Here is an 8523-nt window from a genome sequence, read left to right on the forward strand (position 1 = left end):
AATTCTTGGAACTACAAGTAATGCATCAAATTGACAACCACCCATTGCTATGTGCAAGAACTGAAACTGTCTGGAGGTTGGCTGTGGCAAGAGGTGGCTTTGCAGCACCCAGTGACAGGGGAAGAGAAGCACTGCAGGATTCCAGAGGGTAATCCCCATGGCAGGAGGAAAAAATTCCTTGTTCCAGATGTGGCTTCACTTCAGAAGAAGTGACTTGTCTGAAACAAATGCATATGGTAAATAAAACCCTTATAAAGTCTTGCAGAAGGCCAGTTAATTGCACATAAATAATTGCTTGGGTGGGTGTAATGGTGATGGTATGTCAGGAATTAATTTTTTTGCTTAGTCATGCTTTGCAACATATGTTCAAGCATTTCCTTACTCTCATAAATATTGGAGAGAATAAGATGGGATGCCTAGATGCGGAGCTTTCTTCTCCGGCTCTCAGCACTCAGGTGAAACACAGAGAGGTATTAAAAATGGATTAGAGAAGCATTCTTGGGGGAGTAGAGAACTCTGGGAACACTGCTCTGGCCTATTAATCACGAAGGGTGCAAAAACTGCCTAGGCCTTTTCTGGTTTGGAAAAGCACAGTGTTTACATTGGCTTTTATCTGATTTACAGCTTTCTTCTTGTTTTGTTTGTTTGTTCATTCCCCCCCCCATCTTTTTAACTGTTTCAGGGTATCCAATGTGTTTTCACAATTCTATTCAGATGTCCTTTCCCTGATGTATCCCATGTGCCTTAAAATGTCAGTAGAACTGGAAATAAAACTGTGACCCACAAATTAATACTAAAACTCTTGTGTAATTCCAGCTTGTCAAGATACAAAATTTTACTTTCAGGCAATTTATTCTTTAGGGCAGTGTTATCTGCCTGATTATTTTAGGACTTTATTGTTGAATTCAATGGGAAGGAAGTGAGGCCAAGACATGTATATACTTTGTGCACCCATTTTTATTTATTCTTGTATATTTTTTACATGATAGGTGTGGAGGATAGTCAGAGCATGTAATTATTATGTGTTAATTAGTGCCCTAAAGCTATATTTAATTAAACCTTTAATAGCAACAGATTACAAATATTCCCAGGAAATAAATTTCTCTTTGTGAAGTAGGGCTGTTGTAATGCAGCCTAACTAGAAACCGATAGGCTGACAGCTTGCACCATCCAACACTTCATGTTTCTATGGGGAAAGATAAGAACACTGGTAATGAAGGGCAAAATGTCAGTGTCACAATTTTAGCAGCTGAATCTATTCTGTCTGTCTCCTGCCAAATACCCTATTAAACCTTTTAGCATTATGCTGTCTGTGACACTAGGAGTTGGTCCCATTTATACTAATAGCTTTACTGTGAGAGTGTAGCATGAATACCCTTCATTAGTCCTACAGACAAAATTCTGCCTAGTACATGGAACATAAATTGCTTAAAACATGTTATTCTCAATGTATTATAGCTTACAATGTATTAATTATCTATGTATGTTTAATATATAGCATAAATTGAGTATCGCTGTTCTACTGAAGTTCCACATTGAATTGAAAGTATAAACTGATGTATATAATTTCCATTTATTCCATGGCTTCTGCCAAACTAATTGACTCTTCACTAGTCCCTTTGTCTCTTTTCTTCCATGTTTACTCTTTTAAAAAAGTGCTCCTTTACTATTCTGAGAATTATATTCACTGAGAATTATATTCTCAGTATAGTTCAGGATGGCACAAAGAAAATGTGCCAAACTGAGTAGAAGTTCATCACAGAGACTTGCCAAAAACATTTTCTGGGCTGTGCTACACTTTAATGCAATGAAATGTTATCCTTTCATAAAGTTTGCTTCCGTACTTAGCAGTTGTTCAAAAATGGAGTATGCTATTTGCTTATGCACTGTGATTTGTTTCACAGAAAATACTTTTTTTTTTTTTAATATATATACTAGTCAAGAAAACAAATTTAGTTTGGTTTCTCAAAGTACAAATATTGCTAAAGGCTTAAGAGTTACGGTATTGCTTAGAAACAGATCTCAAAGACTTTTATCCTACTCAGTTGGGACTCTGAGTTCTTATGAAATTGCAAAGTACAAGATACTGTAGGAATCTGCCTGAAAAGCCTGACCAGACAGTGAACTCTTTACTCATGGTAAGATGCCACACTGCTGATTAAAAAAAAACAATCAAACAAAAAGAAGTCAGAGGTAGATGTGTAATCTGTGAATATTTAGTAGGAATTAAAAGATCTCAGGTACTATGCACAGTGAGTTGAAACACTTTGCAGACTTGGAAGAAAAATCTTGCAAGATACTTACTTTGAGTAGCAGATGCTTTTGGAGTAACTAGAAGAGGTGTTCTGCTGCACAGCATTTTATTGTATTATTCCATGAACAAAGACACCCCCCAGCTTCAGTAAGACAGGCCTGTGCTAGATTAACAGAACAATGAAATAAAAAATCAATAATCAGAAACAAGGTGTGCATGAGTGAGCAGAGGGAAATTTACCACAATTTGCCTGTGTAAATGTAGTTCATCCCTCCTGTGTACATGGGTTATTATATAGCCTTTAATCAGGTAATCGCATACTGTGGGAAACAGCTCAGCAAAACCACATCGTGATTCCTCTTGTCCATGCTTGTGATAGCATGCTATGCAAGTGTTTGCATTCCCACACATTGATTTCATGCATATTTCTTCTCTTCTCTTTAGCTTCCTCTTAATTAAACAGCTTGTTTCCTGCAAAGATCGGTTGGCCAGTATGTTTACTTTCAACTTTGCTATTGGCTGGGTTGTAATTGCTGTGCAAATCTCCATGGGTTTTTTTAAGCATTATGAAAGACTTGAAGCTATGTTTCTTTTTCATAGTCTAGTTTCTCATACACAGTTGGTATTCTTACGCAGTGTTTGCAAAGATACTGCTGTGCTTTGTTTGCACATCCATCTATTGATATCTTTCTGATTAAATGAAGTTTTTCTTTGTCAGGCTTTCAAGTCCCCGGATACTAAAGAGGCAGGCTGAGGGGTCTAAGCTGATAGAAGATTTTGTCCCCAGAGCTGCAGTTTGGGGACACATACAATAAATTCCTGGTCCCCATATGCCATTGTACAGAACAACATGTGGTCTTCTCCCGTTCTGACTAGGGAAGCAGCATTTGTGAATGCAAGCTGTTTCTGTCACTAAGATGGATGTATTCACTTTTGCAGGGCTTTTGTACACGGCTATCAGTCTGATATTACTTCCAGGCTTTGTTTTTGTGTAGAATGAACTAATCTTGAGACTTCCAGGGGGACAAAAAAAACCATCAGAAGAGAGCAATTCAGTATTTCTTCAGCTAGCATATTCTTTAAGGAGCGAAGATATGCAAATTCCTTTGATTTCTTGATATCAGACTGCAGGTACAGCTAACAATGCACTTACAGCATGCTACTGCTGGCTGCTTCTTCACTCAGCTTTTTCCTCCATGATGGGCACTGCAATACAATCTCAAAATACATGTAGTATTGCCATACAGTCTGATTGTGTATCACACATGCATTGGTTTGGGTTTTCATTTTCAGAATAGTCCGTTCTGAATTTTCTTGTCCCGCTGAAGGCTTCTTCATTTAGATTTACTGAGAAGAAATGTTACAGCTCCTACTTAAAGGCTTGCAGAAAGCCTTCTTGCTCAGGCTCTAACATTTCCTGTTAGGTAATTGAGGTTATTGTAACACGTTACTTGAGGGGCATACAAGAGAACAGACTTCATCTGGTATTCCAAAATAAATGCTGACACAGTTTTTTGGTTAAAAAAAGTTTGCCAGAATATTTTAGAAACTAACAATTATATGCTAATATTTCTAGACTAACAGGAATAGAAATTAGAATTAATGAGTTCTCTGCAGGTACATCTGTCACATATTTAATAATACGAGGCATATTTCATGCTCACAGCACTCTGCTAACATTATGCAACCCTTGTAATAGCTCTCTGCAGTAAATACCAACCTTGATTTGCTGCTACAGAAAATGAAACTTCGTTTCCAGGTCTGATGCCCTGAGGTGCTAAGTGTGTCTCCCCCTGAAGTCAGTGGATATAAGTGTTGCTTGGACTATCTGTGAAAAGCTATGCCCCAGTGGGCTTGATGATATTACTTGCGACTGAAAATGTCTTTGTGTAAAATATATTTGCAATTTAGAACCTCTGACTGCTATAGCTCTGCATAGATCGGTTGGGTGCATCAGTTCGCAGTCGCTAAAGCCTCAAGTACAGTGAAGCAGCAATTTCCAAACATACCTGTTGAGCTGCTCATGTCTCCTGGGATAAAGACAGAGATAAATGCTAAATAAATATATTTGCTTACAGAACAAAGTTCAACCTGGAAGTGAGCTAAAACTAATCAAGTTTTCTGTGGATGCTAATTGAAGTGACCTGATTTGTCTCTGTTGCTATTCTCCCCTATGTAAAATTAGAATAATAACTGTAACTGTCTTAGAAGAAACTGGAAGAATATATCTTTCTCTAGAGCTGAGACAGTGTTGATCCAATAGAACTATGTCTTAATCTTTCTTATGAGAGAGTAAGAGCTAAGGTGCCAAACACTGCTGTCCTTGACATTGTACATACACTGACAAAGGCATCTTCTTCTTTTGGCAAACACTGTTCGTTCAAAATAAACAGGTAGATACCAGACTCGTCCAGTCTTTCTGTAATTTACAATATGGCCATAAATAAATTGCATCTGTGGTTTATTTAACCTGAAATTTCTAGAAGAGTTTACCTACAAATGGAGATTTGTTTGAAATTTTGCTGCTTTTTACTGTTTGGCTTACTCTCATTTTTAGTCATAAGTAATAACAACAGACTGCTAGTAGTTTTTAATGTAAAAGTTGAATATAAGGAATGTAGGCATGATAGTTTCTGTGTCTGAGATTGGTGTTGGCAGGTGCTGAATTCACTTCCCAAAAACAGAAGACCCACTCTCAATTGGTTTGAGTGTCGTCCTGGGAGATATTCATGCTTCTTTTTGAACTACCACATTTCAGGATAGGATACATTTTTCTGTGTATAACAGATATCTTCAGGCATAGAGGTGGACCTAAAAGAGAAGTTTTAATTTGGATCTTAACTTTCCTCACATCTAGGGGCTGTTTGAAGGTCTATGTGAATCCTATTATAAGCTTCATTTTCTGAAGTTCAGTTCTAGTTCTGAATTTTCCCTAGGCTAGAAATAAGGAGAATTTTTTTTAATCTGGATGTCCGGTATATACTCTGTCTTTGACATCACTGTTGGCAGACTTCTTGACAGACTAGGAAACCTTTAATTTTGCCTGTTAAGGGAATTGCCATTTACCCTGTGTGATAGAAACTTTTTTCATGAATATAGAAAGACTGTGCCTCATATTTTTGTTCCTGAACTGTATATAATAAACTATTCCTAATCCAGGGAAATGAGGGACTGGAGTACATGGAAATGTTTTGGTTTCCAGAAATATCTCATGCTACACCTCAGTTATTAGGCTTTCCTGTTGCAGTGCTGGGTAACTCACACATATGGCAAGCTCTTGGGCACCTGAGATAATACTCTCTTTTTTTCCCCCTTCTTTTTCAGTGCATCAGTATGACTCTCGTTTTGTGCCTTTGCTTTAAAATTGTTTTCTTCTTGCAGGCTAATATCCAGTCAAAAGGACATCTTGTTTACAAATAGATAATCTTGGCTACTGTCTAGGAGCTCCTCAAGCATATATTAGTGACAAAAATTATTCGTCAGTACTCATTATCAGTTCTTCCACAAGGGCTTTTAAGGAATAAATAAGTTTCTTTTTATTTTTAAGAATATAGAAATAAGAATTGTTCATAAGAACTGTTGATGTCTCACCACAGTTAGTGTCCCTGCACTAAAGAAACCAGTGTACTTCTGTTGCTGTTATTTTGCTTTATTTTTGAGCTGTAGCATGTGAAAAGACTGGTTGTAAAAAGGAAGAGTAAATCAAGGGGTGATGTAATCCCGATGGAATAGTCCTGATGACTGTAGACTGAATGTATGGGCTTTAGCAAGTCACTGTTTTTTTCCCTCAGGACATGTCTGCACTGGAGATTGCAGTGTAGCTTAGAGGTATCCAACCTGACCCTAAACAGGACTGTCCAGAAGCAAGGAAAATGAGCCCATGACAGACTCTCTTCAGGCTTGCTGTAGCTGGAGAGCTTCCAGGTCTCAGTCAAACAAGCTGAGCTCATTTAAAACTTGTTTTGGTTTCTATATGTTGTATCTCAGGCTTCAGTAAGGAGCTATCTAGTTCTGGTTTTCTCTCTTTAAACTAGGGAAAATGTTATGTGTGCTATTGGAAAAGCTTTATCAGTTGTGAATAGCAAATATTAGGTGGGGCCAGTAACTTTTGTAGAATGTCTTTAATTTTTTAAGGGCTGAACTAGCATCAGCATCTAGGCAAGAAAACATGCTGAACTAGAAAGGGATCGTGTCTTGTATCCATTCTCCTTCTAAGAGATGTCGAAACTGCATCGACATAGCAATAACTCTCTTTTGGTACTACTAAACTAAAATCCTGAGAATGCTGAATGAGAAAAAAATGTTTTTAATTCTTTTGATCTAATCTGTGGAGTTTAATTAGGTATCCAGTTTTAAATCTGGTTATGTTTGCATGTGGCTTTAGCACTGCCTCTGAATTCAAAGAGCAAATGGGACCATGTTGTTCTCTCGCAGACCTCTCTGTAAATGGTCTTTAAGGTTGAAATGCATGTCAGAAATATTAATTATTTTTCTTTGTGACCTTTTTTATTTTATTGCTGCAAATTTGTTTGCTAATAATCTTCTACAAAATGCGGGTAAGCTTCAATTAAAAAAGGAAAAACAAGCAAACTTGGAAAAAAATGCATCTCAACTTCTGAGGTTGAGAATAGTTTACATACAGAAACAATATGGAATTATAAAGACATGCTTTTGGTGGCCTTTGGTCACTGTACATGTGTGCCACACTCTGCAAGGTGGTAGGTGGTGAGCAGATCCTCCAGAGAAACTGTGCAACCTATTTACTTTGCATAGGACTTGTGTTCTTTAAGATAAAAACAAGCATTCAGAATAAAGATGGCGAAACTGAATCGTTTTCTTCCAGGCCTTCATCCATCCGGGCCGTCTGAAGCGTTCAGCTGGTTACTGTTCCTCACTGTTCCTCTTTCTCAGAACTGCACCCAAGGGTGGTCAAGGGCTTCATTATCTTTCCTGTTTCATCTCTTTACAACCTCAAAAGAGATGTTGCATCTTGCATATAATTCCAATTTGTATGGACTTAAATTGTAGAGGAAATGAAGTAAGCTGTCCTGGTGTTCAGCACCCTGCTCTGTGCCTGATCCTGGTTTGTGTCCTTTTAGGCCTCAGTATGGTCACTTGCATGCTGGCCATTCCCTAAGCATAGTCTTTCTGAAGTCAGATGAGAGCGATGTGAATAATGGAAAATCAAGATCTGAGGCTGTGAAATCCCAATGCAAGGACTGTGTTTTCCTACTGTGCAGTTCATGTTTCATTCTGAGTCATGCTTAAACAGGTTCAGCAGCTGTGCTGAATTGTTCTGAAGGCATGTTATTTTCATGTAAAGGTAGATGTAAAAACAGAGTCTGAAAAATCAATCCAGGTTGACAAATACCAGAAGTGTTAATTTTAGCTGGAATTAAAACCTTCCATTTGAACCTGTGTAACATCATGGACGGTTCATCTGAACTGATTTCTCCAGTTTTGATTCCTGCTGTTTTGTATCCCCAGCTTTTGATTGAAAGGAATTAGTTCCTTCCAAACCAAAAAGATACTTTGGAAGAACAACTTGTGAATTTCTGGACCTGGTCGTCTTTATATAGCTACTCTGGCTTTTATGTCTGGCACAGATGTCTCGGGTAACCTCCAGCTTTAACCAAACTTCCATCTACCTTTTTTATTTTACTAGTACTTGATTCTGGGAAACATACATGCATATCCATATTACCAGCTATCTGTAAGATCCAGGCACGCAAGTGCGCGTGGCGTAAGTTAATAGTGCATCGTAAGTTCAAATTCAGCTTTCTTCTGTGAATTCATTGTCTCCTGCTGTCAGTTACCTGTATAGTGTATTTTGTAATAGGGCAGCTCATGCATTAAAAGTCCTTATTGATCATCCATAATTTGAAGAAGTCCTATTCAGACTTGTCCTAGAGTTAAGCATAAGTCAAATCAAGGACAGGGCTGGCAAGTATTCAGGCTCAGGCACCACAGTGCTGAAATCTGCATTTATTCTAATCTGTTCAGATACGATTTCTGCAATGCAGCCAGTGGCTGAGGCTGACCTTAAATCCAAAGAATCCTTGACTGTTGGTCTGTTTCCAAAGGCTTAATCCCTTTTTGTCTTGAGTTTCTTTTGTTCGTCCTCATGCCTCCACAGAATTTAATGATATTTCTGTGGCTGTTTTATTTATCCTGAAGCAGTCCTTCACATCACTTATGGATTATTGGTATTTTTGCACTTTCTTTTTGAAGTATGAATTTCGCTTAATCCTATTTCTGCAGCACTCTGT

Source organism: Phaethon aethereus (genome assembly GCF_964289735.1).
Source record: "Phaethon aethereus genome assembly, chromosome: 3".
Classification (NCBI taxonomy): Eukaryota; Metazoa; Chordata; class Aves; order Phaethontiformes; family Phaethontidae; genus Phaethon; species Phaethon aethereus.